The sequence below is a fragment of the Pieris napi genome, chromosome 17 (assembly GCF_905475465.1).
Source record: "Pieris napi chromosome 17, ilPieNapi1.2, whole genome shotgun sequence".
NCBI lineage: Eukaryota > Metazoa > Arthropoda > Insecta > Lepidoptera > Pieridae > Pieris > Pieris napi.
In genome coordinates this window covers 2,519,563-2,532,473 of record NC_062250.1, presented here as the reverse complement: position 1 = coordinate 2,532,473, position 12,911 = coordinate 2,519,563, and positions in this window count along the sequence as shown.

Sequence of the window (12,911 nt, the reverse complement as noted above, 5' to 3'; positions counted from 1 at the left end):
ACTCTATATTCAATTTACACAAATACTTGTAACGCAAAAATCAAATAAAATAAAACAAAATTCTCACCCGGTTTTAAAATATTATCGGGGTCGCGTCTGTACAACATCGCTAAGCTCCATGCGAAAAAATTACCAAATAACACAAAAAACAAATAAAAATTCATCCTTCAAATGGCACGTATATACCAGGATCACAGAACACGACAGGAGGTTATATTTCAACCTGTATTTATTTGACACCCTTCCGTGTCGCGGCGTGCGCTCTACTCGAATAGACTCGAATAAAGTATCGAATGTGTCGGTGACATTCTCGATACGGCCTGCCGGCATTGCGAGATCGAAAATCTAATATGAATACGCTTTTGGTAAATACGTTTTGGGTGCTGGCTGAGATCACGGCTCCGTAAATAATGCGAGGCATGTGCCTAATAAAATGGAGCTGCATTTCGTGTCGAGGTGAGAAAGCTCTCGACTCTTGGTATTCGGAGTTGCATAGCTGGCGAGTGTTGACTGCGAAAGCTGGGAATTGCTTCGATATTGAGTGAAGGTTTGCCGCAAGAAGTTTGCTATATATTGAATTGGCGAGACAGTCTTAGATATTGCGCTCTTAGTTTTACCTTTGATCTTTATTAAATAATTAAACTTTAGTAATGACAAATAGGTTGTGACAAAATTCATATCACTAGTGCCCTCACTTAGTCAGTGGGACATGTTTAAAACAGTTTTTTGAGAAAATGTAGTTTATTTTTACAACTCTTCAAACACAAGTCTTATAAGACATTAAGTATATGTGAATGGGTGTGTGTGTACGCATTTATTTAAGCGTGTAGCTAAGTGTTGTTATAAGCGCTGTCTGTGTTAGTTTTTGGCAAAGTCAAATAATTTATTGGAACGAAGTTCCTTACGGCAGGCTTGGAGGAGATAGGGATTTTGCTGCGTGACCGAACTGAAAAAAATGTGTAGTAAAACCGTAAGAAAAAGTCCGTGGGATAAAACGGTTAAATGAGACGTGCGCACCGCGCAGGCGCGACAGTCGTATACACAAGCGAGTAGTGTATAATACATTTCTCTTTCTCCCTCTTTCTTATATATGTGTGTGTGGGTGTGTGTAAATTGTGTCGATTCTAAATTAGCCGAAGGAACTTCTTTCCTACCTGGTGTCCCACGATACCACATCTTTTTTCAATTAGACCACCTAAAATGGCACCTTTGAACGTCAATTAAAATATAAAGAAGATTCTAGTTGCCCCTTCCAAAAGGTAGTTTCGTGTGGAGAAGAATGGGCAAGAAACTCCACACTTACTCTTTTAAAATAGGTTTACAATATTTTGTTTACATTAGTTTAATAATTATATGTGAAGACACTCAGAGTCATGCCAAGATACTTAAGGCCTCTATAGATTCGAAATCCAATTCTACTAGCGTAAGTTTTATGTTATTTATGAGTTTGTATCTGGATAGTTTCACCATCTCAGAATCCATACATTGGGACCTAAATGCAATGATGTCTTGGAAAACACAGCCCTTCGTTTTAACGTCGGGAATACAAAACGTCTGTTATTAGATGTGTCCCGATTTGTTAGTTCATGGAGTTCGTGATATCTTAAACAGATCGCTAAGATGTATAGCTTTCTTACTGAATACGTTATTGTTTCTGGATGGAGTTTGAATGTGTATCTAAACGGACTGTGAAAGGCAATTTTTGGGATTGCACGTTCCAACTTAATCAGTGAAGATTCAGCCGTTGCTCACCATGCAGGTAGACAGTATGTAAACATGGACTGAACTTATTATATTATAGTTATTTCAATGTATAAGTGGACGTACATGAAGTAATCCTACTTGGACGTTAGATACAAATAATAATAGTAATGTTTTATTCTACATATAACCTAATTAATGTTAATATTAAAGATAATATTCTCAAGCTAATAAGTAAGACAGAACTAATTAGTCGCATTACACACAAGGTCTCGATCAATAGGAGCCATTCAAAGTGTAAATTAGTTCGGCGATAGTTGGGAGCCGTGGCAAGACAAGCGATGCACTCAATTTGTGGAATATGCAGATTAAGTTGCTTAAATTCAGAGAGTTTTCTAATAGTACGCATATCGATGTAGTGGTTTTCTATGTATCTATGGTTCTCAAAAACAATAGATTATTTGGCTATTGTTCTAATCGTCTACTGTTTTAGGTGTTAGGAAGGAGCTTAGTGCTTCAATTTAGCAAAAGATACAATGCGGGTCGAGTTAGTCGAGAATGTAGAAGGATTTGTCCAAAAATCGATGATGAATTATAATAGAAAAAGTGGCGCGAGAGCGATACGGGTTTTATTCTCAGATTTCTGTTACCATTTTTCTTGAGACGTAGGTTCCAAGACATGAGGTTTTTTCTCATCTGAGCGATAAAAAGAAAAGGTCTCTCTTCAGTCGGCAGCTCATGTTTGAGTGTCGTGGTTTCCAGGAAGCATCTGGAGTGGTCTATCTGTTTCTACCGGTTTTAGCACCTCTCTTATGACAGTGTATAGTTTGGGAACGATGAGTCTTTCGCTTGGTAGGTCCATCTGGTTGGTAAACGGCCACGTAGTTCTTGCATTCTATGTTACCACGATCAGTTTTTCCAAGTTCTCATCGCCTCTGCATTGTATGGCCGAAATAAGATCTCTGACGGTAGACAGGTGAGTCCGTATGTGGAGTTGCGTAAGGAGTGTATAAGGATCGGTGTGTAGGTAACAAAGAAAAATCCATTGCCGGAGTTCGTACGTCGTTAGAGGTAAGAGTCGCAAGCTCAAACCACTAGACCAATCATATTCTGCATATGTAAAAAATATAAGAAACACTATGTACCTATATGTATATGCTTTGTATGAATTTCGTGCACGAAAACAATTCGTAGTAATTGAAAACGTTTTCGTTTCAATACTTCCCTTACATTTATAGTTTAAACAAACAAAAAGTTTAAGAATAATCAGGCAACAGTTTACAATGCAATTTACTTCTTAGAAATCAGTTGAACTATTTCTTGGAAACACGCGAACCAAATGGATTAAGGTTAACGTCGAATATTTGAAACGGGAAAATCTTACGTTCATCAACGAGCTCCGCTGGCTTTTCTTTTAAACCAAGGAAAAACACACCATCTGTAAGTTTTGATATAATTTGTTTAATGAGTCATGTGTTGTTTTAACAAAAGAATTAATCTTTTTACGGTCCTTACAGATTTGTATTAAAAATAAAATGTCCAGAAATGGTGTTTATAATGCCGGTGTCTTGTTATTAACTAAAGCGATAAACGATAAACAAATTTTATTTAATTGACATTTTGCGAGTCGATTTATCAAATACTTATTAAAAATAATATATAAATCATTTTTGAAATCTTCTTTGTTAATGAAATAGTATATTTAATATTATATGAAACACTATCTACCACCGTTTCGCTTATGTTACACTAAAAATCAAGGGTTCAATGGAATTTTACAACTTTTATGGTTTCAGATTTAATTAACTAAATCGGACATGATTAAATTATAGTTCTATTAGAAGGGAAGTATCAAATACTATTTCGAATATTAATCTTTTCATTTTGTAATTTATATATAATAACTTAGCAATAATAAAAATAATCCAGTAGCGCTACAATCCTATATTTTCCTTATATACAAGTAGATGATCATACTACTCGTAGTTTTTTAGTTTTTTTTAGTTTTCAAGACATACTGGTTTCTTCTCGAAGTTTGTTCCCACCGTAGAAGCAAGTGTTAATTCAGAATGGAATATTAATTAGTTCACAGCCGAGATTCGCTCATACGACCTCAGTCTAGGGTCGCACTTCTCAACCCTGATTAGGCTCCTAGGTCAACATGCTATTATAATAACTCTAAGCAGAAACCTTTAAAAAATACAATAATAGATGTACTCATGTACACTCACAATATTTTCAATACTCTAATTCAAGTCAAACATAAAATAATTTTGTACTGTCAACTTGTAATAATTGTTAAAAAATGTTAAATTTGTTATGTTAGCTGGAACCCTAACACAAGTATTTTTTACTTAAAATCTCCGAATTTAACAATACCCTAAAAATAAGAAGCCTTTATTAAATTAGGGTATAAATTCTTTTAATTGTCATATCACAATCGATAAACAGGAAACTGAAAAATAATTTGCAGTCGTCAAAATAATCGAACTGATTGAATATACAAGAAATATACGTCTTAATTATGTATATACTTCTTAGTATTAATATTCACAATTAATATGGATATAAGATGACACATATTAAACAGTTATGCTTGTCTTACCTTATAAAGGTGGTGAGGTGATGTCATATATTCACAGATGACTCAGTATGTGGGATGGTACTGTTTATTAAGGAAATTCCTCTATTTCCGGGTACTTACAAAAAGGTATATAAAATATATAAGATGCTAATAACGCAATTCAAAGCAAGGACCCGCAGAATGTAGTATATGAGACCCTGGCAATAGGGGAGTGGTTAAAGTTTTGATGGCACTTTATTAATAATATTTAAATGATTATAAGAAAATATTCGTATGTAATCATTATAGTTTTACCCCGTTATTCATAATCTAATCTAATTGAACCGTTTTCACTAAAGTGCTATCTATTTCTTTCGCTAATTTGACAGAAAGAGACAGAAGGTTTTACTTTAGTTAAAAGAGCGTATTGAGAATTACTTAGATTTTATGAATATGTGAGTGTCTGATCGAAAAGTGTTTTTTAAATAATTCTCAATATTAAATGTGTAGTCACAATTTAAATTTATAAAATAACTGCTTACCTTATTCATTTTGACAATTGTGGTTCCTAAAAACGCCTATCTGCGCAAAGCTTTTATAAATTTTTATAATACATACTACCCTAAATATGAGATATTATGATCATTTAGAAATTACATGCAATCAACCTTATGGGCCCTCAATGATATATATTTTATTTCCCCGGGGCTCAAAATCAGGACCTCAATGACGGTTGACTGATTCAGTGATCAATAAGTAATTGATGTCTTTTTTAGTAAGGAATCTTTAAACTGGTAAACTCCAAACTACAACTTTGTTGCGTTGGAAATCAAAGAGGCGGTAACATCGAATACCAAAATAACGATAATCTTAATATATATAAATTACGTGTCACGTTGTTTTTCCGCGATGGACTCCTAAACTACCGAACCGATATCAATCAAATTTGCACACCGTGTGTAGTCTGATCCAACTTAAAAGATAGGATAGCTTACATCTCAATTTATATCCGCAATATTATTTTATTGCAAAATATTTGTTTATTATTTGATAGTCACAATTCTAACAGATGGCGCTGTGTTGAAAGTACCAACGTTTCACATAAGCTACAATTTAATGGCATAACCACCAAAAAAGCATGGTGGTCCCCATGGCTGGTGTTCTCCTACCATTTCCCTTAAATAGTTTGCTACTATGTAATATAACAAAAATCCTTAGCCACAGCAACGCTTGGCCGGTCTGCTAGTTTAATATATTTCTATAATACTTTAATAATACGTGATTCTAATAGAATTGTCTATCCAGAAGACTATTGAAACAACTATTGTTTTGAATTGGTATGCACAGGCTGACAACATCATCGCGACACCAAGTTACCCCAACAGTGACGTGATTGGTGGGAGTGGTTTAGTGGATGTTAGAGCGAGTCCCACACTCTGTGCATTCCCTTCTATTTAAAAAAAAGGCTGACAACATCAATGCCTTAAATATTTAAAGACTTGGTAAGATACAATTGGATAAGACAGATTTAATAATTGAATTTACAAAAATCTAATTAGTCGAGATAACAAGGGATAACGTACAAACGTTTCAAATCAAAATACTTTCATTATCTCTGAAGGACAAAATTTCTCACATAATATCCAGAGTACAGGTGCAAATTACAGCCCTGAGGGCGAGAGGACCCTTGTATCATAATACAACATACATCGCGACCAGTGAGCCGTGATCCCTAGAAAAGTCTCGACTGTCAAGGGAATGTGTTGAATTTGATGTGCTTCATTGGACAAGGGAGGTCCTATTATGCTGGCGTTAACTTGCAGCGATATGGCCACCGAGGGAAATAACAGAGTGTCGCGTGGTGAACTTATAGTAGCTATGAACCGGCACAGATACGTATTTGTGAAACATTATTTGAAGAGCGTAATTGATTCGGGAAAGGCTGGCTTAGCTTAAATAAGGTCGGATTTATACTAACTCCCCGTGTGCACATTTTATGAACTAAAGCTTGATATTTATCCCATAAATCCGTCGAGGTAAACTTGATTTATTTACAAAAATAGAGGGTGTACGTAGTACGGTATTGTTGGACCGATATTGTTTCGACCGTAAAAAGACATTTATACATAATATTTCTTACTAACAAAAACACACATACATAATAACAAAAAAAAAATATATAATGAGAGATAACAATTTTTTTACCGAACCTTAAAGAACAAGGTTCGTTTTATGTGTGTATTGCGTGTGTGCTGTGGTTGTAATTGGCCCTGGCTCAGCATTATGCAGACGTGTTCTACAGCGCTGGTCATTCTGCCAGATACCACAGCAGCTAGTTTGCGCCTTAGTCGCAAAAGAATGCTATATTTGATGGGACTTATCTGATTAACAGATTAGACACCAAATTTGTAATAAAACTTCAACGTATTGTTAATAACAAAATAACATAGATTATGTGGATTAGAGGAGAAATCCTGTAAGTTGAAAACGAGCTGTCCAAAATCGGTCAATTGTTGAAATGAGTTTTAACGCAAAAATCGCCTTTATTTGAAAGGTGAGAAAGCTTCTTTTCGCGTGCACGGAAACGGAGGCGTGTTTCAAAATGTAATGAAAAGCGAACTAACATTTTTATAGGGGTTTTGAACGACTCTCGGAGCGGCAGCGAACGTTTTACATTTAAGGAATCCTCATTCTATTATATGCGGCGTAACACATCGGGTTTTATGTGAGACAAGTATCTTTATTTAGCTGCAATGTTTATTCATTTAAATTCTATTACGAGTGAACTTTGGACTTTAGGATGACTACTTTTATTGCTTGACAGTTAAAGTGTTTAATTGCTTGCAGGTAATGAAGTCAAGCTGTAAACGAATCTAAAGCTAATGAAAAAAGGCCGGCAACGCACTCTCGAGCCCTCTGCCATTGAGTGACCATGAGAGGCGATATCACTTAACAATAGATGAGCGTCTTGCCAGTTTGCCCCCAGTTCTATAAAAAAATAAATAAATAATTAATACATGAATATTCTTTTCTATTATCGCTTTTGCTCGCTTGATAGAAATTTTGCGCTGACGTTATAGCCGAAACTGAAGCTAATTTTGAGGCTAAAGAAGATCGTACGTTAAAAATGGTAGCGAATTTTTTTATAACCGCTATACCTAATCGTTGTATCGCTCTCAATTGAATAATCAAATAAAATTCTTTAAAAAAAAATCTATTTTAGCCTACGAATTTTTAGCTCACCTCATATGTTAGTTGAAGATGTATAAACCAAATTTGGGAATATATTTTGTAGTACATAGCTGACGGGTACAACCAAATTGTTGAATTAAGTGAATTGATGACTTTATGCAAAAAATAAATAAATGAGGGTACAACAGTAGAGAAGTGTGATTCAACTACAAAACATATCAAGTATATGTATAAAATAATTAGTCCATTGAAATGTTATAATATGAGGACCAAACTGAACAGATAGAACAAAATATGTCTTCACAAATTTTTTGTACGATGGATAGTTTAGGAGATATTACGTATATAGCCAAAAACGTGTTTTCACCACTTTTTCTAAGATGGCGGCCGGGGGACAAGGGCGCCAACCTAACAAACTTGGGTTTAAGCTTGTATTGACCCCCTCCTACATGTTCCATAAATAAAATTGCGTCCTCTAACAAATGTTCAGCAAATGTAACATTTCATAATGGACTAAATGTCAAACCGGTGACACTAGGCACAGTTCGTTAATTGCTATATTCCTATTTATGATTTATGTGCTTTACGAGAAATCAATTGAATACCCTATTTATTTTATCATCCTTAAACACATAGAATATAAATAAATAGCGCAACGTTAAGGTCCGCAAAAACTAATATTCAATAAAACAAAAAGGGTACATCACGAACAAATGTCGCAGTGCATTCAAACGGTGCTCCATCAAAACGTCACGTCTTTGCTCATAAGGCGCCAAATATATTTCCAATATTTGCCCGCAAATGTAATAGTGACTATTTTGCGGTTCCTTTTTGCCTATTTTTTACGAGCGGTCGATATTACGCCGGCATCTGCTGGATGGTTATTATTTTTCGTGCGACACTGATTTCAGTATCATCCTGCGTGTTCGACCTTAATAGAATTGTATTAGTTTGATTAGAATTTTCTACATCGTGACCTTTTAGTCTGTTTGTAACGGAACCAAATAGTTTTAAGTTAATCTATAAATACAAAAATGTTATGTTGGTTTGTGTACGCTTCAAAAACTCATTTCAAACTCCGAAATTTTAGCATGGTAGGTATAACATCCGCATCAAGGAATGTTTTTTTATTTTTTCATATTTTTTCCACAAAATTAATATTATATGAAATGTATTCTTTGTATTGTTTCTCATTTCTCAACCATTAAATCACAATGTGCTACAGCGAAGCGTGTCAGGGAACAGCTGGTATTATATAAAAAAAAATATAGTCGATTCAGCATCAAGCTTATAAAGTTAGAACTGAATTTCTGTTTCTAATATTTTATTACTGTGATTATAGTACTATTGAATTGGATGAACGTTAGATGTTTCTCAAATCAAATCATAATCATAAATTCTACCTAGCAAGTATAATTCCGTGAATTGACCTGCACTTTTAGTTGCAATAATCTCTCATTAACTAGTCGTTAAAAATAATCTATTATAAAAGTCGTAGCTTTCCTGAATATTTAAATTTATGCTGACTGGGAATAACTGACATACCTCATAATGTTTTACAACTCAGCACTTGCTGGAAACGTAAATTCACAGTACAAATATTTAATTCATGTCTTCTCCACAACACACACAAGCACCTCCAGCTTCAAATTAATTAATTGGTCCGTGGATGCAACTGGACCATTGCTACGTAGTGAATTTTAGAGAATCGTACGACGACTCATTCTCGCTTGGAAAATAAAAAAGAATTGCGCACGCGCCTACGCAGGACAAGAGATATATATACGTCATGATATGACTCATAGTGTATGTAACTTCTATGTAAAATTCCTTTCAAGACAATTTGCACGCCATTATTTGTGGCTGAATATGCGAACTTTAGATTTTACTAACACTTTTGTACCATATTCTGGCAAATAAATTATTATTATTATTACACACATTAAACAATACAAACTACGCAAGTCTCGACTTATTATATCCCCTATATATCTATTCTATATAATAATAATTTCTTGAGGGAAATAAAGTTGGATGCATTTTTTTAAATTACCTTATTAAAATAAAGAACTGTGTAAAACTGTTTTCGTTATTTATAATCCTATTTTTAAATATACAATATAGCTCATACGACCAAAGGGTTGATATATAATATATGAACATTATGTACCCTTAATATGAATGAGCGACATAATGTGATACATAATTCAGTAGTTGTCAACGATACCGGGTAAATGAATAAATATACATTTGCGGTTAGTGTGTGATATGTTCTATGTTCGATATGTTCCCTTGATGAAGGTATTTGGACGCACCCCGTCAAGGGTTGAGAATCACTCGCTAATAATGTTTCAACCTGTTAAGACCTACTACTAAAATAATCTTCGGTGTTTGGTCAAAGCACCGAGTTCAGAAACGCGGCATACAAAATTTAAAGCAGCTATGATGGTCACCAACCTTCGAAAGCAGATGGGATTAGAAGAATCACAATCAAACGGGGTACACGGTCGTTTCGTCATAATTTAAAAAAAAGGATTGTGTGGTTCTATGAAACCATGGTAAAAGTGAAACTTTTTTCATACAATAGACGTTTAACTAAAAATTTTTGGAATAATATTCCATTAATTATTTGTCGCTTTATCAATCTTAATTTTATACTTGGAAAATTGGAATGATAATGGGAAATAATAAAAGTAGACTAAGTCCAACTAATATTTTTATTGGACTCTATGTCTTAGAGAGTATGACATACATAATACTAAACAATTATTTAGATTTTATACACATATTAAATAATAGTCTTTACACGGTCAGCTGCTGCGAACTATAGGCGCCGCCATATTGACTTTGGCTGCTATCCCGCGCGCCTTTCACTTTATCCCTACTCCGCGACCGACCGTCACGCGACATGCAACACACAGACGTAAAAGTTTGAGACGATGTAATAAAAGTTTCACTTTAAAAGGCTGATAAAGAGTAGGTCTAACATACTAAGGGAAACTTCATGAGATTTGAGCTTTTGCTAAAATTTACAACGTTATAACGGCCTTATAGTATGACTAAAATCATCTTGACGTGAAAAATTAATAGTATATAACATTAGTAAACAAATGCTTTGTTGCGAAAGAAATAGGTACTGTATTAATTTGAATAACTGCCACGCATTTCTGCAGACTCTATACATACGCTTCACAATCTTTATAAAACTATTATGATTGGGTTTCAGGGGTCAAAGTCCAAAGAGTGCCCGCATGCCACAAACGTTTGTTGAATTTTTGTTTTAGGACGGACGGTCCTCAGTGACCAAGCAAACGCAAAGTTTTAATTGTAGCTTATTTACTCAGTAATTAGGCCTCAACTGTAACTATTATGTTGCTAAATGACATTTCAATTGAAATTAACTCCAATCCCTATTGTTTATTATTCAGTTCTGGATTAATAAAAATATTTATTTAATTGCATGCCCATTGTCTTAGTAATAATATTGTATAAAATTATATTAAAAGTTACACAAGAGAAAATTACTGCCAATTATAACAAATATATATGCGTAAACGATTTTCTTAAATGAAGAGAAAGTAATACGAATTAGTGAATAATAACGATAACATCACGAAAATATATGTTTCTTTATTTCAAATTTAGTTTTCATTGATATAAAAATCGTATGATAAAAAATTAAACGTTAATTGTGAGTTGTCTGAAAATCACAAGGTTCTTTCAACCATGAAATTGTTTGACTAAATCCCTTTACATAGTACCGAACGGAAATTTATTATATTAACATAATTGGTATGAATGTCATGAAAATTTCCTCATTAAATAAACTCTGATGTCAACTGTTTCAAATTCAATATAATATTAATTTCAGAACGGGTTCTAACGCGCCTTTCAAAAAACAAAATCTCATTACATAAGACTTTCATGTTCTCAATTCGATTCCGAAGTTTGCCTCATGACGGGAACACTGTAATTACGTAAATCTTTTGACACACACTTTTCAGATTCAGATCTTTACAGTATGAAATTTATAATTTAGAGTTTGGAGCGAATAATTATTGTAATAGCTTGAGTATGAGGAAGATATTACACACATACGTAGTATATACGAATATGTGTGTTTTTCGTAGTCTTCTACGAAAAACACACATGGTTACAGTACCACTGCCCTGCGATTCTGTAACTCTGAAAAGGTGGGAGCTTGTACTTTATTGTTTATCAGAATGCCAAATCATAAAATGACTGCTTCACGACTGATTTGAGAGCGACCGCCGATGCGAAAACCGCTGTGTGAGTTCGTGAAGTGAGTTACAGAATCGCAGGGCTGAGCTCTCACAGATAACTCTGTAATATTTATTAACAAAGGAAGATAGATAATGACACTGATTCTTCTTTACTTCTTCTTTGAGCTTGAGTTTGTGTGAGCAGTATTGGTCTAGTGGTTTGAGCGGGTGACTCTCATGTCGATCGTAGGTTCGAGCCCCGGCTGTAAGCCAATGGACTTTTCGGACTTAACGCTCGTTCGTGCGGTGAAGGACAACATCGTGAGGTAAGCGGCATATATATAATTTTTTTAATATGTATAATGCAATATTAGGGAAATTTTCTGCGTATAAATCCTAAATCGTTTATAAATTATTGTTTTAACAGCCTTCAAAGGTTTCATTTTAATAAATCTTCGCAAACAATTTCGTGGAAGTGCGTATTCAAAAGCATTTAAAATTGAAAATTGCATTTCGATGCTATATAAAAATATTGAAATTCAATGTTATGAATCATATTAAATTATTAACGCTACAAAAATAATCCGAACATGGCAATCAAGTGAATAAATCTTTGACAGAGTGACGCGTGAATTTTGAGTGTTGTATGATTGTTAAATCATTGCAGTGTAATGCCCGAGTCTATATTAGTGTATAATTCTACGAGTCGTAAATTTTCATTACGTGTTTGCGTGTTGTGCCCGCAGTAACGTCAGTGCTCCTAACTCACGTTGACTCTTGAAGGTTAAACATTTTTTAAAATAAATAATTCCCTAATTTTCCTCGAAAATGGTACCATATTATGATCTATAAATTAAAACGCACAATCAGCGCACAAACTACCAAATTTCTTATTATAGTTAGAAGCAATTCAATTATTTATTAGTAGTAGGTATCTGAAAATAACTACTAATAAATAAATAATTAGCATTCTAAAGTTGGGGACAATAAACAAAAAAAGAAATGTTGACAGCCGAAAAAAACAAAACTTACAGGTGCACTTGTACACGCTCTATGGCTTAATGGAAATGGGCAGGTCATATTGCTAGAGCGCGAAGAACCAAGATGAATACTTGAAATAACGAAATGGGCTGGACCTACTGGAAAGAGATGTATAGCACGACAAAAGAAAAGATGGACAGGTGATATTATAGAACTGAACGGGAGAAACTAGATGAATGTTACTCAAGACA